We start from the raw sequence: 26,668 nt of genomic DNA on the forward strand, positions 1-26,668 counted from the left end.
AAAAATCTTGGAAAAAGCACTAAATAAAACAGAGATAAAGAATATGTCTGATAAAGAATTTAAGTAATGATTATATAGCTACTCATCAGGCTGGAGAGAAAAATAATGGAAGAACTCATGAGAACTTCAATAGAGATAGCAAATATTAAAAAGAACCAGAGTTGAAGAATACGATAACTGAAATAAGAAACACGCTAGAGAGAATCAACAGATTAGAGGATGCAGAAGAATGTACCAGTGATCAGGAAGACAGGGTAATGAAAAGCACACAAGCTGAACAGCAAAAAGAGAAAAGAATTAAAAAAAAAATGAGGATTAAGAGGTCACTGAAGAACATTTGTATTATAGGTGTCCCCCTGCCCCCCAAAAAAAGAGAGGTGTAGAAAATTTATTTGAAGAAATAATAACTGAAAACTTCTCTAAATTACAGAAGGAAATAGACATCAAGTCCAAGAAGCACTGACAGTTTTAGCAAGATACTCAAAATGGCTCATACCATGGCATATAATAATTAAAAAGCCAAAAGTTAAAGAGAGAATCTTAAAAGCAGCAAGAAAGAAACAAAAAGTTACCTACAAGAGAAAATTTATAAGGCATCAGCTGATTTTTCAGCAGAAATTCTTTAAGCCAAAAGAAAGCGGCTTGATATATTTAAAGTGCTGAAAGGAAAAAGCCTACAAGAATACTCTACTTGGAAAGGTTATCATTCAGATTTGAAGAAGAGATAGAGAGTTTCCAAGATAAACAAAAGATAAGGGAGCTTATCAGCAATAAACTAGCCTTATTAGAAATCTTAAAGGGACTTCTTTAAGTTGAAAATAAATGGCCATAATTAGGCATAAGAATAATATGAATAAAAAGATGTAAAATATGACAACATATACATAAAATGTGGAGAAGAAAGTAAAAAGGAAAGTAAAAGAAAGTTTTTTTTTCCTTTTTTCTTTTTCCTCCTCCTTTAAGAATGTGTTTAAACTTAAATGACTATCAAATTAATAAGGACTGCTATTTACTTAAAATGTTATATATGAACCTCATGGTAACCACAAACCCAAAATCTATGATACATACACAACAAAATAGAGAGAGAAAGAAAACCAAATAAATCATTATAGATAATCACTGATCAAAAAGGAAGAGAGAAGAGAAGAAAGGAACAAAGAATACCAGATAGACCAAAATAAATTGAAAAAAAATGTCCATAAGTACAATCATTTGATAATTATTTTAAATGTGAGTGGCCTAAATATTGTAATCAAAAGACATAGGATGGTGGAATGGATAAAAACATGAGATCTAACTATATTCTGTCTATAAGAGACTCACCTCAGACCTAAAGATGCATACAAACTGAAAGTGAAAGGTTGGAAAAACATTATGCAAGTGGAAGTGAAAAAAAAAAAAAAAAAGCTGAGGTAGCAATACTTATACCAGACAAAACATTTTAAAACGAAGATGGTAACAGGAGACAAAGTAGGGCATCACATAATGATAAGGAGATCAATCCAACAAGAAAATGTAACAGTTGTAAATATCCATGCCTCCAACACTGGAGCACCTAAATACATAAAGCAAATATTAATGGACATAAAAAGAGAAAATGATAGTAATACATCAGTATTATAAATAGTCAGGGGACTTTATTTATTTATTTATTTATTTATTTATTTATTTATTTATTTTAGTAGGGGAACTTTAATTCTCCACTTACATCAATAGATAGATAATCCAGACAGATAATAAATAAGAAAACAGTTTCTTTGAATGGCACAATGGACCAGATTGACATAACAGATATACATGGAACATTCCATCCAAAAATAGCAGAATACACATTTTTTTTAAATGCACATGGGACATTCTCCAGAGCATATCACATATTAGACAACAAAAGAAGCCTCAATAAATTTCAGAAGGTTGAAATCATACAATGTCTTTTCTGACCTTAATATAAAACTAGAAATAAATCACAAGAAAAAAATGAGAAAAAACACAAATGCAAGGAGACTAAACAACATGACAGTAAACAATCAATGGGTCAATAAAGCCATCAAAGAAGAAATAAAAAAAATACATGGAGACAAATGAAAATGAAAACACAATAGTCCAAAATCTCTGGGAGAGAGTTAAAGCAGTTCTGAGATGAAAGGATATTACAATACAGGCCTACATCAAGAAACAAGAAAAAGATGCAAATAAGCAATCTAACCTCATGTGTAAAGGAACTAGAAAAAGAACAAATTAAGTCCAAGGTGAGTAGAAGAAAGGAAATAATAAGGATCAGAGCAGAAATAAATGAAACGGAAAGTAAAAAAACAATAGAAAAAAAAAATCAATGAAACCAAGAGTGGTTCTTTGAAAAGATAAATAAAATTGACAAACCCTTAGCCAGGCCCATCAAGAAAAATGAAAAAGGACAAAAAATAAATAAAATCAGAAATGAGAAAGGAGAAGTAACAACTGATACCACAGAAATGCAAAGGATTATGAGAATGCTATGAAAAATCATGCAATCAAACTGGAAAACTTAGAAAGTAGATAAATGCCTAGAAATATACAATCTTCTACAACTATACCAAGAGGAAATAGAAAATATTAACAGACTGATTACCAAAATTGAATTGATAATCAAAAAAGTACTAAAAAAAAAAGTCTAGGACCAAATGGATTCACAAGTAAATTCTACCAGACATTTACAGAAGTGTTAATAGTTAGATGGAGGAAAAAAATAGAAAAGGAACAAAAGCTTCCAAATACATTCTATGAGGGCAGCATTACCTTGACACCAAAACTAGGCAAAGACAAAAGCACCGCAACAAAAGGAAACTATAATCCAGTATCCCTAATGAACATAGATGAAAATGCTTCAACAAAACATTAGAAAACTGCATATAACAATACATTGAAAAGATTATTCACCACCATCATGGGGGATTTATTCCCAGGATGCAAACATGCAAATAAATCAATGTTATACACCACATAAACATAATGAAGGATAAAAATCATATGATCACCTTCAAAGGTGCAGAAAAACATTTGACAAGATTCAACATCCACTTATCATTAGAAAAACAAACAAACAAACAGACAACCTCTCAACAAAATGTGGTTTGAGAAAACATACTTCAACATAATAAAGGCTGTATAGGAAAAACCCATAGCAAACATCTTCCTCAACAGTGAAAAACTGAGAGCTTCCCTCTTAAAGTCAAGAACAAGACAAAGATGTCCACTTTCATTACTTTTTTCAACATAGTGCTGGAAGTCCTGGAAGAACAAGAAATAAGAGATACCATATTGAAAAAGAAGAAATTAAACTGTTACTATTTGCAGATGACATGATACTGTACCTGGAAAATCTTAAAGACTCTACAAAAAGACTATTAGAAATAATAAATGAATTCACTAAAGTGGTGGAATACAAAATTAATACCCCAAATTGGTAGCGTTTCTATACCCAAGTAATGAAATTGCAGAAAGACAAATAAAAACACTATTCACAATTACACCAGAAAGAATAAAATCCCTAGGAATAAACTTAATCTTTGTGTCAATTGAAGATGACACAAATGGAAAGATACTCCATGCTCATGGATTAGAAGAATTAATCTTGTCAAAATGTGCATATTAACCAAAGCAACCTAAAGATTTGATGTAATCCCTATCAAAATACCAACAGAGTTTTTCACAAAACCAGAACAAATAATCCTAAAATTTGTATGGAATCACAGAAGACCCAAAATAGCCAAAGTTATCTTGAGAAACAGAACAAAGTTGGAGGTATTACAATTCTGGATTTCAAGATATACTACAAAGCTGTAGAAATCAAAAGAGTGTGGTAATGGCACAAGAACAGATACATGGATCAATGCAACAGAACAGACCTCAGAAGTAAACTCATACTTATATAGTAAATTAACCTATGACAAAGGAAGCAAGAATATACAGTGGGTAAAAGACAGTCTTTTTCATAAGTGGTGCTGGGAAGCCTGGACAGCTATATGTATATATAAAAGAATTAAACTGAATACTTTCTAACACCATATACTCAAAATAGATTAAAGACCTAAATGTGAGATCTGAAACCATAAAACCATAAAAATCCTAGAAGAGAATACAGGCAGTAATTTCTCTAACATCAGCCATAGCAACATTTCTCTAGATATTTCTTCTCTGGCAAGGGAAACAAAAACAAAAATAAAGTATTGGGACTACATCAAAATAAAAAGCTTCTGCACAGTGAAGGAAACAATCAAGAAAACAGTAAGCTACTGAATGACAGCACATATTTGCAAATGACATATGGGACAAGGATTAATATTCAGAATATATAAAGAAGGTATTCAATTCAACACTAAAAAAACAATCTCATTAAAAAATGAATAGAGGACCTGAATAGACATTTTTCCAGGGAAGACACATGAAAAGATGCTCAACATCACTCATCATCAGGAAAATGCAAATCAAAACCATAATGAGATATCCCCTCAAACCTGTTAGAATGACTAAAATCAAGAAGACAAGAAACAATAATTGTTGGTAACGATGTGGAGTTAAAGGAACCCTGGTGCATTGTTGGTAGGAATGCAAACTGGTGTAACCACTGAGGAAAATAATATGGAGGTTCCTCAAAAAAGTAAAAATAGAAATACCTTATGATCCAATAGTTCCACTATTGGGGAAAACAGAAACACAAAGTCAATAAGATATATGCACCCCTATGTTTATTGCAGCTTTACAATTGCCAAGAAATGAAAGCAGCCAAAGTGTCCGTCAATAGACAAATGGATACAGAAAAATTGGTATATGCATAATAGAAAATTACACAGCTGTAAAAAGGATGAAATTGTGCCATTGGAGACAACATGGATGGATGGACCTAGAGGGTATTGTACTAAGTTAAATAAGTCGAGAAAGACAAATACCATATGATTCTACTTATGAATTAAACCTAAAAAAATGAATGACAACAACAAAAACACAGATTCAGAACTATAAATACAGAGAACTGAGGGTTGTGGGGTGGAGGGGGAGTTGGGCAAACAGGTAAAGGGGAGAAGTAGATGCAGACCACCAGTTATGGAATCAGTAAGTCATAGGAATAAAAAGCAGAGGATAAAGAATATGGTCAATGATATTGTAATAGCATTGAAATGGGAAAGATGGTAGCTACACTTGTGCTGAAAATAGCATAATGTTTAAACTTGTCAAATCATTAAGTCTTACACCTGAGGGGAGCCTGGGTGGCTCATGGCTTAGCACCGCCTTTGGCCCAAGGCGTGATCCTGGTCGGGCTCCCTGCAGGGAGCCTGCTTCTCCCTCTGCCTGGGTCTCTGCCTCTCTCTCTCTCTGTGTCTCTCATGAATGAATAAATAAAATTAAAAAAAAAAAGTTGTACACCTGAAACTAATGTAACACATAACAGCTATACTCAAATACAAAATATATTTAAAAAACAAGCAATTGTGTTGCAAAAAAATAAAAACTTGCCAAGCAAGTATGAAGTTAAAATAAAGGATTAACATCCATAGAATAAATATAAATCTCTACAGATTCTGTCTGCAACATTTTTTCATAATTTGAATAAAATACCAAGTTTGAGTGAGCTTTTTTAAAGCAACTATCACTATAATACTTAAATATTTCTTTTTTTTGGGGCGGGGAACCTATCTTTTTTTTTTTTTTTTTTTTTAGAAATTCATTGGCTAATGAATTATGGCATGAAATAAAATGTTGTACTGGCTTCTTAAAAAACAGTAAATAAAAATAAGTTTAAAAATATGATTAAAAACAAGTGGACAAAGAGACCTTGAAGTGTTCCTCCTCTTCTTCTAGGATCTCTCTGTTCTACCTCTTAAACTGTTTAAAAAACATTTATACTTTCCACTTACCTTTTTTTTTTTTTGCCTTTTGTTTACTATTGAAACTATTCCAATGTGATTTAAATGCCCTTTGAATCACATTCACATGTCTACTAGATCCCAAATAACTTCCTTGTTTATGTTTCTTAATCATATCTCTTCTTTAAAAAGTGAGCATAAAATCTGTACTCAAGGTTTCCAGGAAAACATTTTCTTTCTTTCTTTTTTTTTTTTTTTCCAGTAAAGCCAGTAGTGTTCTTTATGGAAAACACAAAACAACAACAATGACAACAGTAACAACAAAGAATTTGGTCCAGAAGCATGCATTACATATTGCATTGGATTATTTAATTGGACTGTTTGCTACTTAGTTGCCTTTGTATTCTTCAGTCCCTCTTTTTTACTCATGATTTTGCATTTTAAGTATTATAAGCCAGGTATTTGTAGACTATTCCTCATTTGGGGTTTGTCTAATATTTCCTTTTTTTGTCTAATATTTCCTTTTTTTTTTTGAGGTATGTTTTTTTTAATTAATTTTTATTGGTGTTCAATTTACCAACATACAGAAAAACACCCAGTGCTCATCCCGTCAAGTGTCCACCTCAGTGCCCGTCACCCATTCCCCTCCAACACCCGCCCTCCTCCCCTTCCACCACCCCTAGTTCGCTTCCCCGAGTTAGGAGTCTTTATGTTCTGTCTCCCTTCCTGATATTTCCCAACATTTCTTTTCCCTTCCTTTATATTCCCTTTCACTATTATTTATATTCCCCAAATGAATGAGAACATACACTGTTTGTCCTTCTCCGATTGACTTATTTCACTCAGCATAATACCCTCCAGTTCCATCCACGTTGAAGCAAATGGTGAAAGCTTTTCTCTCTTCCAGGGAGAAGCAGTGGATGTTGTTGGGCGTGGTGGCTCATCCTAGAGGGGCCATCGTCTTCTCTGCTGCATAATTTTCATCCTCCTTTTTGTACTCAGTCTTGGAAGGCCAGAGTGTATTTTACACTTCCTTTGTATCTCATTTTGTTCTGGGATTTCTAGTGCTCCATAGATACACGTGGCTAGCAGCTAGGGTATTGAAAAGCACAGTCCTATAGCTTGGCCTGGTTAATTCATAATAACTTGGTCATCTCATCTAATGTACTATTTTTTTTTTCAAAAATGCCTTCTGTGATAGTCAGTGTATCTTTGATATATGATGTCATTTTCCTCTCATGAATAATGCTTATTTCATTTTCAAATTATGCATTTATATAGAATGATAACTTGTTTGACATCTCATCAGAGCAGGAAGTGTCTGTTCCTTTTTTTTCCCCATCATTGTTGTCCCAGTCCTGAGTTTGATACCTGAATCTTAATAGGTATCCAAAATATACATTAATAAGTGCATGAATGACTAAATAAATGAATGTGTAGGGAGGAAAGGGAAATACTGGCATAGATATAGAGGGGCAATGAAGACAAGCTCTATGATATGAACCAAGTGGTATGGGTTTGTACTGAGATGTATGGAGGCCGAGAATAATTAAGGCCATCCCACCTAAAGTTTAGCATTAGCACAAGTACAGCCATCTTAGGCCCCTGTGAATAAGAGCTGAACTTCACAGGAAAAACTGCAGAATGTCCTCGGCAGAGAATCCCATATCAGAAAGACAACATAGCCACCCCTGTGGTAGAAATTCCCAGTTTAGAATCAGAACAGAGCTCAATGCCCTGAAACCCCATATCAGAATGTAAACAGAACTTGAGAAATTCCTCCACCCCTTCTGAAAATCCCCTAGACCACCCTATAAAAAACCCAGCTGTAATCCACTTCGGGGTCCAACTCCCTGCTCTGCTGTGTTGGGTACACTTGGACCCAAGCTCGAGCTTGCAAATAAACCCTCCTGCACTTGCATTGGTGTCGGCTCCTTGGTGGTTTCTTGGATTCGCAATCTTGGGCACAACAAGATGGACTTAGACTTACAAACTGATTCTCCTCCTTTAGCTGGGTGATTTGGGCAATAGAATTATAATATTCATTAACGTTCAACCAATACAGATGAAAAAAATAGCAATTAATTAAAACAATCTCATAACAATGATAAAGATACCTTCCTATTCCAGCGTTTATCTGGGGACTCCTGGTGGTTGAACATTCACCAGGAGGCTAGCATGGGACTCTGTTACAACTCATTATTCACACACACACACATATATATGTAAGAGTTGATTATATTCTGAGTCTTTCTTTGTCCTCATCCAAAGGTATTTATCTACTAAAGTACAAAATATAAATTTTTTTTTGGAAAATCACAGTGATTAATCAGCTTTAAAAAAGAAAAAAAAAAACAAAACAATCCTGCCTTTTGCAGCAACATGGGTAAACCTGGAAGAGATTATGCTAAGTGAAATAAGCCAGTCATGCAAGGGCAAATGCTGTATGATTCCTCCTAAAATAGCAAATTCACGGAAGCAGAGAATGGAATGGTGACTGCCGAAGGATTCTGGAGAGGAGGAAATGGATAAATGCTGTTCAGTGGGTAAAGGGCATAGTTAAACAAAATAAGTTCTAGAGATCCATTGTACATCATAGCACAACAGTTAATAATACAGTGTTGTACACTTAAAATTTTGCTGAAAGGATAGAACTCATGCTAAGTGCTATTACCATTCAACACGTATATAATAAATATGTGCAACTTTTTGTGTATCAAATATACTTCAGCAATTTGTTTGATTTTCTGTAAAAAAAAAAATCTGTTTGACCTTACATCAATGATAATAAAATGTCTTTATTTCCCAAATCTACATGGTAGATGATTAGGAAAACATAATTTCCTGAAGAAAAAAGAAAAAAGACTGTATTTGTTATAGCACTGGCTTTTTTCTATGGCTGATTTACCCAGTGGCCTCAAGAGCTAACATCAGATATCAGATATGTGTCAGGGCGGGCGTGGGGTGGGGTTGGGAGTGGGGGTGGTGTCTCTAAGACCATCTTTATGCTCAGTGATTCATTAGAAGGACTCACAGAACTCAAAAGCTATTATCCTCATGGCTATAGTTTAAACTCTAATTATTTATAGTTAAAATCAGCAAAGAGAAAAAGGCAGGCAGGCAAAGTCTGACAGAAATCAAGTATAAACTTCCAGATGTTCCTTCCCAGGGGGGTTGCACAAATGTGTCCAACTTTCCCAGGAAGGATATTTAACAATGTACTCGAAGTATTGCCAATGAGAGGAGCTCACCTGCGGCTTTGTGTCCAGATTTTGATTGGGGATCAGTCACATAGGCCATGTAGCACCTGCCTGATTGACATCAGCTATGCAGACTCCAGACTCCGCAGAGCAGAAACCACAAATCACGTTGCTAGCTAGCATAAACTCTCTGGTCAGACTGGAACAGCATGGTCCAGTGCCTCAGGCTTACAAAGAAACTCTTATCAAGTAGAACATTCCAAGGTCTCAACGCTCAGGAGCTAGAAGCTGGCTACAGGCCAGTCCTGAGAACATTTCTTAGAAATGTTTAGGATTTGACCAACATAGGCCTGCTGAATGAACACTTTCCCGTACAATATCTAAAAATGACAATGTCTACAACAACAACAACAACAGCAACAACAACAAAACCCCCTGAATTTCCACCTCTAGTGTCTCTTTCACAAAAGCCTAGAACTCATTCTTAGAAAATGTTTCAGGGTTCAAATCTTCAAAACAATCCCAATCAAGAGAAATAGGATTTAATGACTGGCTTTAATTCTGAAGTAGTATCATCTTACCTCAGGGGAATATTAAGCACAAATGAAGTTCTGTTAGGAAGGGGGAAGTAGAATTGAATTGAGCAAACATATTTCCTCCATCACAATTTTTAATATTGTCAATTCAGATAGGATGAAATATAAAATCATAAGCAATGAGATTATCCTTGGATTGTTTTTATACACATACACATATGTATATATATACACACACACACTATATATATATATATATATATATATATATTTGTGCCTATATTTGTATCTATATATCTCTCTATATATCAGTAATACTCTACCTTAGATGAAGATATTAGAAATGAACTGAAATCCTATAATAGGTTCCTTTTATTTAAATGTTCTTACTGTCAAACTTTGAGATCCTTTGCAATAGCATATATATTTTTTTCTGAATAAATCACCTTCTCATTTCTTCTATCCTTGCCTCCCTACCTCTTTTCAATTCCCCAGAAAGTGATTGTTAAAAACTCATGAAATATTAATACTCCTCTGAATCTAGCTTCATTCATTCCCAGAAGCTTACGTTCTCTTATCCAAGCTTTTAGAGGAAATTGATGTACATAAAAATTGTCTCCTTTCCTGAATACGTTTTATTTATCTTTTAAGGCTTCCTACTACACTTTATTCTGGTGACTAATGTTATCATCCAATCTAAAGAAATTAATTCATTTTATATATTTCTAACCTAACTTCCCAGACACTTGAAATTTTAAGTTTGACTTCAAAAAATGGTCAGTGTTTCACCCAAAGAAATACTAAACTCTTTTTAAACACTAGACAGAAAAAATTGAAGTGGATCCTCAAATCATATAGGTATGTATTAATTCTACAAAATAGTCCTTCATCTATTCCTTGCCAAATTGGTTATATCTTCTATTGTTTCCTTTCTGTTTTTCTCTTTTTACTATTTATGCTCTTTTAGAAAGAATTAAACTATAAGCTTTAAAGACATGAGGACATTTAGAAGATATAAAAACACAATCTTGTTGAGGACATAATATATTTGATTATATTATATAAGATATATTATATATATATCTCTCTCTATATATAAGAATGTGACAAGAGTATTTGAAAGTTTTCAAGTTGGCATCAACCTGCTTGTCTAACGTACGTGACTAACCCTTTCTTTTTTTCCCCCGCTCACCTTCACATTGCATATGGGCCCATATTACCAAATTTCACAATTCTCTATGCAGTTTCTCATTCCTTTATGTATTTTCGATTCCCACGTTCACTGACTCGCCAGTCCCTATCTCTATTACCTCGTATGCTTGGGTGCCTCCTATTCTCCTTTATTTAGTTAGCTCAAACATCACATTTTGCTGGAGACCTTTCCGATTTCCCTAGATAAAATCAGTGACTCCCTCCTCTAACGTTCCACAACAGTAAGTATAAATCTCTACTCTTTCGTATCACATTATATACATATTTGTACCCCTTCAATACCTAGCTCGATATCTGGCTCATTGTAAATGATCGATACATCTGTGGACTGAGAGAATTTTAAAGAAATACATCAGTGGCTAACCCTGAAGGCTGTTACAAATTAGATAAAAGAGTGATTCATATGGGTGTGGGGAGAGCAGTGTTGTGACTTCTAGAAGTCTTCACAAGAAGTAATGTACGAAATTCTTATAAATAGAATTTTTCCATCTGGAGAATTATAGGAAGAACATTACAAACAGAAAGAATTAGTAGAAAAATAACTTACTTCATTAATTATATATATTTTTTTCTGCAAGCATTGTAAATTCATAGAGACAGCTTAAATTTTAAAAAATAATAATAAAATAAATCTATTAAGGATAAAAATATGTATATATATTTCTCACAGTATCAAAATTAGGCTTCTCAAATGGCTTACACCAAGGAAAAAATACCCTGCTGAGGCTTGCTTTTTCTCTCTTTCTCTTAAAGTCCAACTCTGTTATTCTAGTCCTCATGTGGGTAGGGTAGTTCAGGGTATAAGAGAAACATGGTTTTAAGTCAGACTTAGTTACAAAAATATCACCCTAGAGTGGATCAATAGGTACCAAGAGCAGTATATTTAATAAATATGAGAGCCCCTCTTCTCTATACTTGCCCTCAGAATTAATTCTTCATCTGGCTAAGGTCTGTTTTCATTTCCCAATGCATCCACCTCCTTTAAAATACACATTTCTGGGACTCCTGGGTGGCTCAATGGTTGAGCATGGGTCTTCGGCTCAGGTGTGATCCCAGGGTCCTGGGATTGAGTCCCACATTAGGCTCCCCACAGGGAGTTACTTCTCCCTCTGCCTGTGTCTAAGCCTCTCTCTGTGTCTCTCATGAATAAATAAATAAAATCTTTATAAAAAATACATATTTTTTTTTTCTAACACTGATCTTGTATTTGGTCAGTTTGTACAAACTTACTGTGTTCCTTTAAATTCCTCCAAACATCTCCAAATAGTTTTTTTAGGAAGCTTCTGAAAGCCTGTCAACTGAACCTCACTTGAGAGACCATTCACCTGGTCAACACTAAATGTTGGTCAAGGAAGGCTATCCGAACCTTCCCTTTTTTATTTTAGCTTCCGGTCATGGATCTCAATTATATGTTTTCCTTATTTATGTGTGTTGATATATTTTGTCTAAAAATTTCTGTTATTCTTGGAGTCTTACAATATCATTGTCCAATATGGTAGCCACTAGTCACATATGTAATTGAAAGTAAATAATACTAAAATTTAATTCCCTCAGTTACATCAGCCATATTTCAAATGCTCAAGCCAGAAAATTATATTGGTACTGTCTTCCTCATGAACATAGTAATTCTGAATTGGGAAAGGGCAGTCTCCTCCATAAACTGGTGGGAAACCTGGACAGCTACATGTAAAAGAATGTAAAAGGACTATCTTATATCATACACAAAAATTAATTCAAAATGGATTGAAGATTTGAATATAAGACCTGAAACCATGAAATGCCTGAAGAAAATGGGTGGTATTTACATAGGTGTGGGTGATATTTTTTTTTTTTTTTTTTTGTATTTGAGCCAGAAGCAAAGACAACAGAAGCAACAAAACAAAACAAAACAAAACAAAAACTAACCCAAGCCAAGCCAAACTAAATCAAGACAAAACAACTCAACCCAAACAAACAAACAAACAAAAAGCTGGCCTATACCAAACTGAAAAGTGTTTGCATAGCAAAAGAAATCACCAGTAAAATGAAAAGGGAACCTACTGATTAGAAGGTATTTTCCAGTCATGTATCTGTTAGGAGTTTCTATTCTAAATACATAAGAGACTCACAAAACTCAATAGGAAAAACAAAAATCTGATTAAAAACAGACAGAGGATCTAAATATATATTTTCCCAAAGAAGACATACAGATAGCCAATAGGTTCATGGAAAGATGCTCAACATCCCTAATTATAAGGGAAATACAAATCAAAACCACAATGAGATATCACTTCCTACCTGTTAGAATGGCTATTGTTATCAAAAAGGTAAGGAATAACATGTGTTGATGAGGATGTATAGAAAAGGGATGCATGTGCCCTTGATGAGAATGGAGATTGGTGCAGCCACTATTGAAAATGGTATGGAGTTTTCTCAAGAAGTTAAAAATAGATATACAAAAGGATCCAATAATTCCACTTCTAGATATTTAACTGAAGAAAATGAAAACACTAACTCGAAAAGATACATGAACCTCCATGTTCACTGCAGCATTATTTATGATAGCTGAGACATGGAAACAATTTAAGTGCTCATTAAGTGATCATCCTATCTCTCTCTTTCTCTCTCTCTCTCTCTCTCTCTCTCTCTCACACACACACACACACACACACACACGAGTACTATTCAGCCTTAGAAAATAATGAAGTCTTGTTATTTGTCACAATATGGATGGACCTTGGGAGTTAGGCTAAGTGAAAAAAGTGAAACAAAGAAAGACAAATATTGCATGATCTCACTCATATGTAGAATCTTAAAAAAGAAATCAAGCTCTTAGATGAACAGAACAGATTGGTGGTAGTCAGAAGTGGAGGTTTAGGGTAGGTGAAATGAGTAAAGGGAGTTTAAAGGTACAAATTTCCAGTTATAAAGTAAATAGCTTATGGAAATGTTATATATAGCATTACAACTGCAGTTAATAATACTCTATATCGTATTTAAAAGTTGCTAAGAGAGCAGATCTTAAAAGTTCTCATCACCAGAAAAAAAATTGTAACTACATATGGTGAGGGATGTTGTTTTTTTTTTTTTAATTTTTATTTATTTATGATAGTCACAGAGAGATAGAGAAAGAGGCAGAGACATAGGCAGAGGGAGAAGCAGGCTCCATGCACCAGGAGCCCGACGTGGGATTCGATCCCGGGTCTCCAGGATCGCGCCCTGGGCCAAAGGCAGGCGCCAAACCGCTGCGCCACCCAGGGATCCCTGGTGAGGGATGTTAATTAGCCTTCTATGGTGATCATTTCACAATATATACAAATATTAAATAATTATGCTGTACATCTGAAACTAATAAATGTTATATGTCAATTATAAAAAGGAATGTAAAAAAATGTTAAAAAATGTAAAAAAAAAAAAAAAAAAAGGAATAGAGGGAACCTCCACTCATCCTTTCAGTCTGAAACATTTCTGTCAGGTTTTCTTACAATTTAATGTTGTTTAATGCTTTGTAGGTACCCCAATATCACACCTCTTATATTACATATTAAACCTTTTTAGAGCTAAGAAGGAAGGAATAGAATTTGTAAAGGTGAGGTGGTGAGGTGGTTTCTGCAGAGAACAGGGTGTTCATACAAAGACACCTAAGAAGTATTTATACTAAGAATAAGACAACCTACAAATGTAGTTACTTTGTGTCTTGATGTTTCCAGTTTGAATGTCTGAAGCCTTCCAAGTACATATGAATATTCTGAAGTTATACAAATGACTTCTGGAGATATTTCTTTCTTTTCCCCTTATTCTATTTATTTCCCCGATGGGGTCGCAGGCAAGATGCCCTTAAAATCAGAGTCTAGAGGACTTCTTAGGGCTTTCCTAGTCACGAGATTTTGTTGTAAGCACTAGGATATTCTTTAGGCAGTTAAAGATTCAGGGTACTTATTCCTTCTGAAACAATTAGAATATGTCTGCTTCCTCTGATAAGTTTTTCTCCAGGGGTTGCTTGTTTCTGATTATCAAGGCAGGTGTTTATAGCTGTGTAGTCCAGATCTTGTCACTCTGTTTGGCTAGACAACTATACCTGAAATGCTGCTTATAAAAATGAATTTGTTGAAGCTTTTTATTAAGGGGAAAATACTTGGTAATAAGCATAATCTTACTCTACATGAGTTTTTCATTTTGTTTTATTTATTTTTTTATTTTTGGAGCTCTTTATTTTACACTAAATCTGAAACTTTTATTGGTAGCATATTAGTATGAGATAAATTAAACAAATATTTGTAAAAATACTGTTTTATGTTATGTGCTATAAACAAAATACGTCATCGACACTTTCATGCTTATGATGCCTGAGGATAATTCACTTAGAAAAGAAAGAAATACATGGGAGTAAAATGCATGTTGTTAAATATTCAATAACCATCAGCATGGGCACAATTAGGCAAAGAAACATTCAGTGAAAAAAAGTATGCCTCTTTAGAAAAAAAACAATAAATATTTCAATAGATTAGGTTAGAATTATACAGTTTACAACTACAGCAAGACTCATATGATAGTCAAAGTTCATAAAGTCACATTTGGAATGATTAAATCAAAGAGATGATCAAGCAAATTTAATTGTTCTGTATTTAGCTTTGTCATTACAACTACAGAATTTATTATTATACGTCAAGTTTTTATTTTTAAATGTATATTATCTGGTTTTGGAGAAACAGCTAAGATGCATGAAAACTTGAGAAGTACCCAAGATTTAAAAGCCTCATTATTGGGATCCCTGGGTGGCGCAGCGGTTGGGCGCCTGTCTTTGGCCCAGGGCGCGATCCTGGAGACCCCGGATCGAATCCCACGTCGGGCTCCCGGTGCATGGAGCCTGCTTCTCCCTCTGCCTCTCTCTCTCTCTCTCTCTGTGACTATCATAAAAAAAAAAAAAAGCCTCATTATTTTACTTTCCAGAGGAGCCAGGAGGTTGGGAGCAGGAGGAGATACCACTTCAGAAGAAACACATAAAAATATCAGTTGGACAGAGTGCTTCCCATGGAAAATAGGATACACTGAACTACATAAAAGTGGTATCTTTACACTAAATCAGCCCATTTTTCCTCCTAAAGAATATGTGGTGTTCAGGGGTGCCTGAGTGGTTAATTTGGTTAAGTGTCAGACACTGGTGTTGGCTCAGATCATGATTTCAGGGTCTTGAGAGGGAGCCCCTTGAAGGGCTCCATGCTCAGCACAGAATCTGCAAGCAGATTCTCTCTCTGCCTCCCCAACCCCCTGCTACTCTAAATGAATAAATACAATCTTAAAAAAAAAAAAAAAAAAAAAAGAATGGTGGTTCATGACTCTGTAAATTGAACTCAAGCTGGGATAAATATTAAAGTATATGTGGAATGGCTGAAGAGAAACAATCACTCACATTAAATGGATAATAATGGGAGGACTGGTTGTGATTAACTGTTATATGTTTCAAATCATGTCATATAAAAACTCAGGAAGATGTTTCATTTTGAGGCTTCTTAACATACGGTCACTTTTTCTTTAGCTAATTTCCTATCCTAGGAGTTTTGGTGGAAGGAAATAACTATCTGCATGGCTGAAGCTGAAAATGTCACATTATCCTGTGTTCCCTGCAACTAGTCTGTGGTCACGGGCTACCTAATCCTTTCACTTAGAAGTCAGTACTGCAGAGAATCAGGGATAATGGCAATGCCATGTTTCCAGGGACAACTGTGACACTTGTTTAAGTTCTGAGAGGAAGACATAGGACCAAGGAAACCAAGAAATAATGTAGATTTAAGAGCCATGCCAAGAAAATAATTTAGGGTGTGTTTATGGCACAGAACTTTGCCTGCAAGGAAGTAAATCAAAAGCTCATTGTAATTCTGAAGGAGTGAGATTGCTTAAAATATTGGGTACCAGTCCTAACAATTATTTGAATAATTGAGCCTTAAGAGAGTACTCTGGCCTACAAACTTCAATGAGAAGAAAGCAGGCTGTAAAAGCTATACCTCTGAAAAACATCCACTTTATATGTTGTCATGGAGGAAACAGACAAACCGAGAGATACTTCCAGACAATGGGAGAAGGGGTCTATGAGATAGATGACAAAGGAGTTCCTAGAGAACAGAATCAAGGACTTCTCAAGGAATTTCTCCCGTCTAAGAGTTTCTCTGCAGAATTCCGTTATCACTATGAATCAGTGACAACTATTTGTCTTGTACATCATTTTTTAAAATAGCAATTTTTATTATATTTATTTTGTCCCTATTATACCATGGTATATGAAGAGGGGGGGGGGTACTAGAAACTTGTTTTCATTTATATAGATTACCAGAATAGAAGCAATGTCTTCCAGATGTGAGGAAGACTCACAGAGAATGTATGAACATTGAATTGATGACAGCAAGTAGGAAGAATTTGGATTATTCTCCCTGTGTGTGGGTGGAATTGCATTCTAGGGGGAAGGAAGACTGTCCGCAGGTATTTGGTAGCTATATTCAACACAGATGGCTAGCTGTAACCAAAGATTGATATCCCCTCTCATAGATTATAGTTCCTCTGGGAACATGCTGCGTTTAAGAACTGTATTTCCAAGCCATGACCACTGAAAGTGTGTTAGATATAGTTGTTCCTAGTGATGTGGGAGTGGAAGTATTGAGTATCATTTCTCGGCCAATCTGGTGAAGAAGTCTGTGTGCTACCTCTGTTCTTTACCTTCTTTAATATTTAAAATTTATCTCAATATTGAGGGCCAACTGGATTCAAGAAGTGAAAGTGCAAAAGCCAATGTTAACCTATAGCCCTGAGTAACTTCCAGGAGTATAGGCCAACTCCAACCCCAGCATTAATCAGAAACACCAATACTGGTAATTACCTGAATATAAAACTAAATACCTACTGTTACAATTCACAGACATGTGGAACTAACATTAATTTACCTAAAGTGCCCTGTAATACCTTAAAACAGAGATATGTCAAACGACTTGTTTTCCTTATTATTAGCATATCCTTATATTTTAATAGCCATCTGGCAAGTAATATTGATAGCACAGCACATAGCATATTTTTTTTCATAAAACATTGTATATTTTTATTATTATTTTTAAAAGATTTCATTTATTTATTCATGAGAGACACACACAAAGAGAGGCAGAGACACAGGCAGAGAGAGAGACAGGCTCCATGCAGGGAGACCAGTATGGGACTCAATCCGCGGACTCCAGGATCACGTCCTGGGCGGAAGGGAGGTGCTCAACCGCTGAGCCACCCAGGCGTCCCACATCGTATGTTTTTAATATTGTGACACCCACCTATTTTCAGGTAGGAAAAAAAATATTTCAAACAAGAATCAGAATTTACTTGAATGTGGGAGCAGATGGGGCAATGAATGTCTAAGAAGTAGGGACTACTGAATCAGAAAAATAGTCACTGATGAAGTCATACAAAGTACTGGTAGAGGTAGATGAAATATAATTTGAAGGAAAACCCAAGAAACCATTCAGGACTGGATACCACAAAAGGAGAGCTTATGGAGACATGGAAACTACCACCTAATGGGATCTACTGATTAGAAATTCCTGCCTTTGGGGCAACCATTGTTAGTGTGGGAATCTACAGATCCTTAGCCAAACACCTGGTGTTAAATTTGGGGCTGCTAATGGTCAGCAAGTTTAGCAACCAGAAAGTGAAGTGAGGCATGCAGCAGGAAGAGAATGAGAACGAGCTGGGTTTCAGGAGGAAACATTTCATTATCTGTCATCATATATGACCTTCACAGAGTATCTTGTAAGAGAAATTGACTCTGCTTACCTTATTCTTTCCAAAACACACGTAAGTTCCTCCAATCAGCTTACTCCATTCTAGAAAAGATGATTCTAGAAAAAATAAGTTCCCAACTTAGACAGGAGAAATAGTGCAAAGTTGATAAAACAAAACTCAACAAATCTGATTTTGTCAGGTAGCAAGATTTAACTTTTGTCAACATAGATCTGCTATAATATTCTCTATTCAGTATTATTGGAATTTAGCTAAGCCTATGATGGAGAATAAGACAAAACTACAGGAATTCTATTTATTCTTTTTTTTTTTTTTTGGTTCATAAAATATCCCATTGCCTTTTATTGTCTGTTCTTTTGTTTAGGCATAATTAAATCAATCAAGTGGGATTTATACCAAGTATGCAAGGCTAGTTCAACATTCAAAATCAACTATTGTAATTCATCACATCAGAAACTAACAAAGAAATCACATGGTCATATTAATAGATGTATAAGAAGCATTTAACAAACTTCAACATCCATTCAGAATTAAAAACTCTCAGAAAACTAGGTCAGCTTGATACAAAAAAACCCTATAGCTAACATCACACTTAATGATAAGAAACTTAAATCTTTCCATTAAATAGATCATTATAATTTCCAATAGTTTTATTTATAATTTCCATTAAGATCAGGTAAAGTAAAATAAATCTCCCCTTTCACCACTCCTCTTCAACATTGTACTGAAAGTCCTTGTTAATCCAATAAAGCAAGAAAAAGAAATAAAAGATAGATTGGGAAGAAAGACACAAAACTTTGTTCACAAATGATATGGATGTCTATCCAGAAAGTACAAAAGAATCAACAACAATAAAAACCATTGGAACAAATAAGTGATCATGGCCAAGTATAGGATACAAGATTAAATGTAAAAGTTTATTGCTCTCCTATATACCAGCAATGAGCAAGGGGAACTTGAAATTTAAAACACAATGCCATTTACATTAGTATTTTGCAAAATGAAATATTTATGCACAAATCTAACAAAATGTATACAAGATCTGTTGAAAAGAACTACAAAACTGATAAATGAAATGAAAGAACTGAATGCGTGAAGAAATATTACATGTTCATGGAAAGACTCAATACTGTCAAAATGTCAGATTTTCCCACCTTGATCTATAGACTCCATGTACTCCCAATCAAAACCCCAGAAACTTACTTTATGGATGTTGACAAACCAATCCTAAAGTTTCTATGAAGTTGCAAAAGACCCAGAATAGCCAACACAATATTGAAGCTGAAGAACAAAGTTCTTGGAGGACTGATGCCATCCAGCTAAAACTTACTATAAAGTTACAGTAATCAAGTGGTGTGGTACTGGGGGAGAAAAAGAAGATAAATGGAAAAGAATAGAGCCCAGAAATAGACCTCGCCTCATAAATATAGTCAACTAACTCAAAACAGAGCTTCAAAGCCCTACAATGGTACAAAGTTTCTTCAACAAGTGTAAAATATGAATCTAGACAGAGACCTTACACCCTTCACAAAAATTAACTCAAAATGGATCATAGATCTTAAAGTGAAATGCAAAATTATAAATAAACCCCTAGAAGATAATAAAGGAGAAAACCTATGTGACCTTGGATGTGGCAACGATTTTTTTGGTATGATTATACCAAAGGTATAATCTATGGAAGAAATAAATGATAAGCTGAACTTCATTAATTTTGAAAAAAAAAAAAAAAACTCCTGCTACGCAAAAGATAATACCAAAAGAATTAGAAGAGAAGCCGCAGAGTAAGATAAAATTTTTCACATCTGAGAAAGGAGTGCTATCTAAAATATACAAACAACCCGTAAAACTCAACAATAGAAAAACAATCTGATTTTAAAAAATAGACAAAAAGCTTTGACCCTTCACTACAGAAGATAGAGAGATGAGAAACAAGCATATGAGAATATGCTCCACTTGGTAAGCCATCAAGGAAATACAAATTGAAACAACAATGAGACACCACTACCCACCTATTAGAATGACCAAAATCTAGAAGACTGACAACACCAAATGTTGGTGAAAATATAGAGAAACAGAAATTCTTAAACATTGCTGGTTGGAATGAAAAAAATGCAAAGCTATTTTGAAGGACAGTTAGGTGGGTATTTATTTTATTTTATTTTTTTTTTTACAAAACTGAACATACTTTTACCATAAAATCCAACAGGTGCACTCCCTTGTTATTTACCTGGAGCTAAAAATGTATGTCCATTCAAAAATCTGCACACATATATTTATAATAGTTTTATTTATAATTTCCAAAACTTGGAAGCAACTAAGATGTTCTTCAGTAATGAATGGATAAACTATGGTACAGCCAGATAATAGAACATTATTTAGAGCTAAAAGAAATGATCCATCAAGCCATGAAAAGGTATGGGGGAACTTAAAGTGCATATTACTAAGAAAAAGAAGCCAATCTGAGAAAGCCACATACTGTGATTTCAACTATATGACATTCTGGAAAAGACAAAGCTATGGAGGCAATAAATAGATGAGTGATTGCCATGGGTGGTGGAAAGTGCAAGGGGTATGAATAGGTAGAGCACAGAGGAGTTTTGGGGCAGTAAGAATACTCTGTATGATATTATAAATGATAAATATACATATATATATTTATATATAGCATTATATATAATTATATTATATAAAATTATATATATATACATATATATATATATATATATATGTATATATATATATCCAAACCCACAGAATATAAAGCACCAAGAGAGAACACTAAGGTAAATGATGGTCTTTGGGTGATTATGATTTGTCAGTGTGGGTTAATCCTTGATAATAAAATATACTATTCTGAAGAGTGATATTGATAATGGGGCAGGGTATGCATGTTTAGGGGCAGGGGACATATGGGAAATCTCTGAACCTTCCTCTTAGTTTTATTGTAAACCTGTTATTTACTCTTTTCAAGACAAATAATTTAAGAAAATGGCAAGGCACAAACTAGAATGACTTGGTAAAATGAATATCCATCAAAGACTCTGTAACCAGAATATATAAAAGGGCTTTTATAATAAGACAAACCCAATAAAAATGTTGGCAAAATATTTAAATATATATCTAAAAAAGTTACATGTACGTTAAATAAGCCAATAAGCAAATATTGTCATTAATGGTCATCATAGAAATTCAAATTGAAACTAATGAGACCTTTTATACACACACACATACAGACACACAGAATAGTGAAAGTAAAAGAGATGGACAGAAGGTGGAGCCATCACATATGTTATACTTTTGTGATGAAGATTCAAAATGGTACATCCACTTTGAAAATGGCATACATTTACCTTATGACACAACTATTCCAGTTCTAGATATTTAACTAAGAAAAATTAAAACTTATGTCCACTCAAAAATATGTACACCAATATTTATATTAGAATATTCATAGATCCAATAAAAGCAACCCAGAATCTCCATCAAATAGTGAGTAGATAACCTATACTCCTGTATATCTAAACCATGGTGTTCTCTTGGCAATAAAAAGGAAAATATTAATACAATCAAATATATGGATGAATCTTGAAAATATTAGGCAAAATAAAAGAAGTTAAAAAGATTATGTACAGTAAATAAAATTCTAAGAAAGTTAAAACTAACATAACAGATCAGTGATTCTTTGGGGCTGGGTTTTTGGAAAGAGATTAATTTCAAAGGTAGAAAAGAAAACATTATATGGTGTAGGGACTATTTGTAGTGGTGGCTAGAGAGTTACCAAATTCAACAATCTTTACACACACTGGTAAATTTTACTGTATGTAATAATACTTTAATGAACAAAAGAGGTATAAAAGCCTGAAAGATCAATATATTTCACCACATTAACAGAAAGGACATGAAAAATAGTATTACCTGATAGAAAGACTAACCAATTAGTAATGGAAGAGAATTGCAGCTACCACAAAATGAGAGTGAACAAAAATTACAGTGAACATCATATTTAATGGTGAAATATTATCACATAACCTCAGATTGAGAACAAACAAGGACAATCATTATTACCACTTTTAATCATTTTTATTACACTGGAGACTAAAAAGTTAAGGGAAAGAAATGAAAGAATATGGATTAGAAGGAAGAAATAAAACTCTTTATTTACAGATTTTATAGCAGAATACATGGGAAATCCAAAATAATGTATAAATTATTAGAATAAATAAGTGATTTACCATGGCCATTGTATACAGGCCACTATACAAAAAACAATTGCAGATATTCCCTTCCACCAAGATGAGGCAAACCTATTCCTTTAGCTCCTCCCTCATATCACTTAAAAAAATAAAACAAAAATCAAACAATAATAAAAAAATCTGAATATAATGCAACTTAGAAAGGCTAAAAAGATACACAAGAAAAGAAAAGAGATTAAGGCTCTTGAAACTGTAGGGATGACACAGATTTGAGTTCCCTTTTCCCTTTTTGTCTACCATATATCCCAGACAGGCTACTGTAGAAGTTTCTAACCTGGAACAGCCAACAAGCAGTAGGGTGGGGAGAAGCCCCAAGAAAAGCTTATTCCTTTCTAGTCAAAATACCAGGAAAAGGATAACCTAACAATGGAAAACCTTTTTGGCAATACCCACCTTCCTCCAGCATAATGATGAAGAAAAAAGCAAAACAAAAGAAAACATGTTTCCTTTCTGTGATTCCAATGGGGCTGAGCAGAGTTGATCTTTCATCTCAACCACCTGCAGGTGAAAGCACGTAATGATGCTCCTATTTCCGCACTTCATGGAGTTTGCAAGATGGAGCAAGGAGCTAATCTTACTGTTCCTAAGCAGGCAGTGATCTGATTCTCCCACCTGGTTGAGTCCTTCAGAGAACTAGTCTTACATCTTCTGGCTGGTGGAAATCACCTGCTGGGTTAGTGTGAGAAGCACTAAGGCAGCAGATAATCTTGCATCCACTGCCCAATTCCCCTGTTGGGATAGTATTAACAGGGCTGAGCCAGAAGCTGGTTACCTGTCTCTCACTCTGCAGAAGCAGTATGTCTTTCCTCTTAATTCTTCTTCTAAAGTACACTTAGAAGGCTCAGCAGGGAGCTGATCTTCTAATCTCTGTCTGACAAAAGCAGGAGTGCTCCAATTTGCCCATGTGGTAGTGCTAGAGGGGGCAGGTTCCAGTGGTGAGCAGTATCTTCACTTCCACTCAGCAAAAATAAGGCAGAGGAAATGGTGGAGGGGGAGTAGTAAGCCATCACCCTTTTCCTCAATTGGTGTCAGAAGAGCACAAGTAGGGAGCTGAACTTCTGCCCCTAACTTGCCATAGGAAGCAGGTGTGAGTAATCTTCCACTTCCCCCCTCCCTAATGCCAATGGAGTGAAGTGAGAAGGTGAAGATAAACATTCATACAGCCCTAACAATATACAGAACAGGGAAATTCTTGCCCAAAATAGAAGACCGAATAAGATTTGGAGTCTATAATATTATATAAAATTTAGGATATAATTGAAAATCATTTCTCATATTAAGAACTAGGAAAATCACACCTTGAATGAGAAGAGACAATGAATCGATGCCAATACCAAATTGAATCAGATATAGCAATTATCAGGAAAAAAGTACCCATCATAAAACAGCTCTAACAAGTTAATTACAAATTATACTGAAACAACTTTTTTTTTCATTAAAGAAAGGGAAAATCTCAGCAAAGAAATAGCATTTTTATAAAAAATAAATAAATGAGAATTATAAAACTGAAAAATATAATAACCACATTAAGGTACAGGATTTAAAAGGGAATTAACTTTTTACACTTCATTTGAAGTGGTAAAACTTCAATAACAGTAGACTATACTAAGTTATGTATATATATCAGAGTACTTGGAGTACCAATAGGAAACTATGCAAGGCAATATATTCAAGACTACTGTAAAAAATCAAGATAAAAACCTAAAAACAAAAGCCCAAGTAATCCATAAAAATTAAGAAAAGCTAATTAGAAAAATGACAGCATATGAAAAATGAGAAACAGAAAACAACTAACAGCAGACTTAAGCACTAACATAGCAAAAGATACATCTAAGTGGTCTAAATACACCAATTTAAAGAACTAGATTGGCAAAATGGGTAAGAAAATATCAACAATATTCTGTCTACAAAACTCACTTCAAAGTAAACTAGTTAGTGTGACGGTAAAAGCATAGGAAAATAGAAAACATGCCAACCTTAATGAATAAAAAAGGCAGAGGTGACCTTATTAATACAAAAATTAGACTTCAAAGAAAAGAAAATTAAGAGGACCATTACATAAAGATAAAAGATCAATGTACCAGGAAGATATAATAATCCCAACAGCCTAAACACAAAATAACAAACCCTCCAAATACATGAAGCAAAACCATCCACTTGCTGGTGCCTGTAGAACTTATAGACAATAAATCAGCAAGGATATAGAACTCAACAACATCAACCAAGAGATCTCAACAAACATGAATATTTTGAATATTCCACCCAATAATAGAATACACATTTTTTAAGCATCTGTGGAACATATATGACAGACCTTATTCTGGGTCATAAAACAAACATCAATAAGTTTGAAAAAAAATATGTAAGGCAGGTGTTCTTGGGTGGCTCAGTTGGTTAGGTGCTGGGATCTTGATTTTGGCTCAGATCATCATCTCAGGGTTATGAGATCAAGCCCTGCAGGGGGCTCTGCACTCAGCAGGGAGCCTGCTTCTCTCCTTCTCCCTTTTCCCCTCCCCCCATTCTCCTGTGTGTCTGTGTGTGCGTGCATACTCTCTAAAGTAAAATAAATGAATAAATCTTAAAAAAATTATATTAGGCAGAATATGTAATATGAGGGGAATGGAGTCAACTAGAAACTGGCAACAAAAAGCAACAGAAATCTCAAAACATTGGAAAATTATACAACAAACTTCGTAAAAATGCATGCTCAATGAAGTGATCTCAAAGGAAATTTAAAAACTACAGAGGACTAGAGGAAAATGAAAATACAACATATCAAAAGCAATGGAATGCAGCTAAAGCAGTGCAGAGAGGGATATTCATAGCAATAAACGCTTATAGTGGAAAATTCTTCAATCATTTAAGTTGGTACCTTAAGAAACTAGACAAATATGAGGAGAAAAATCAGAAGTGGGAGAAAAAAAGAAATAACAAAGAACAGAAACCAATAAGATTGAAAAGAGGAAAATAACTTTAAAAATCCAATAAGATAAAGAGCTGATTCTACTTAAAAAGTAAGAAAATTGATAAAACTCTAGCAATTCTGTCAAATGTAAGCAGAAAGAAGATACAATTACCAACAAGAGGAATGAATCAGGGGATATTAGTATAGACCCTGCAGCTATTACAAATGAGAAAATACAACAACTTAATTCTTATACATTTGATAACTTAGAATTTGGACACATTCTTAGAAAACTACACTACAAAAACTAGACCAAAATGAAATAGATCATCTGAATAGTCCTTCTATAAATGTCAAGAAATTGAATGTTAAAATTTAATACTTAAAAAGTTCTTCAAAAGGAATCTCCAGATACAATATTTTATCTTATAAAATATGGAAATGGAAAATGGAAAATGCTACCATTCAAGGAAGAGTTAGTATCAATTTTAAAATTCGCTTTCAGAACAGAGGATTAAGGGCTATTTCCCAAATAATTTTATGAGATTAGTATTTCTGATACCAAACTAAACACAGAAAGTACCAAGAAAAAAAATCAAAAAACAAAAAAGAAAAAGAAAACCACTGACTTAGAGGGAAAACAGATATTAATAAATCAAATCCCACTATTTATAGAAAGAATTAAAAATGATCGAATGAGACTTAATCGAAGTACATAAAGCTTGATCAGTATTCAAAATTAATCAATACAGTCCATCATATCCACAGGTATATAAGGAAAAGTCATTTAAACATAATAACTGATACATAATAAGCACTTGTCAAAATGCAAGACCTACTTGAAATAAGCTTTCAGGAAACTTCCTCAATTTGATATTGATAAAGATCATGTACAAAAAACATTTTGCTGGCATTAAACTTAATGAGTAAGACTGAATGTTTTCCCTCTGAGATCAGGAAAAAGGCCAAA

At 34.2% G+C, this 26,668-nt stretch overlaps 1 long non-coding RNA gene across 2 annotated transcripts in view; it reads right to left on the reverse strand.

The window, feature by feature from the left end:
• The window catches only part of LOC140594027 (uncharacterized), a 488,215-nt gene that overhangs the window by 168,110 nt on the left and 293,437 nt on the right, over positions 1-26,668 (reverse strand). Inside the window, exon 3 of one of the 2 annotated variants that reach the window (XR_011994571.1) lies at positions 18,574-18,638. This is a non-coding gene — a long non-coding RNA (uncharacterized lncRNA). Of the gene's footprint in view, positions 1-9,094; positions 9,224-18,573; positions 18,639-26,668 lie in introns of those variants that run through there. The other variant, XR_011994573.1, reaches the window with a different exon arrangement.

Source organism: Vulpes vulpes, chromosome 1, assembly GCF_048418805.1.
Source record: "Vulpes vulpes isolate BD-2025 chromosome 1, VulVul3, whole genome shotgun sequence".
Classification (NCBI taxonomy): domain Eukaryota; kingdom Metazoa; phylum Chordata; class Mammalia; order Carnivora; family Canidae; genus Vulpes; species Vulpes vulpes.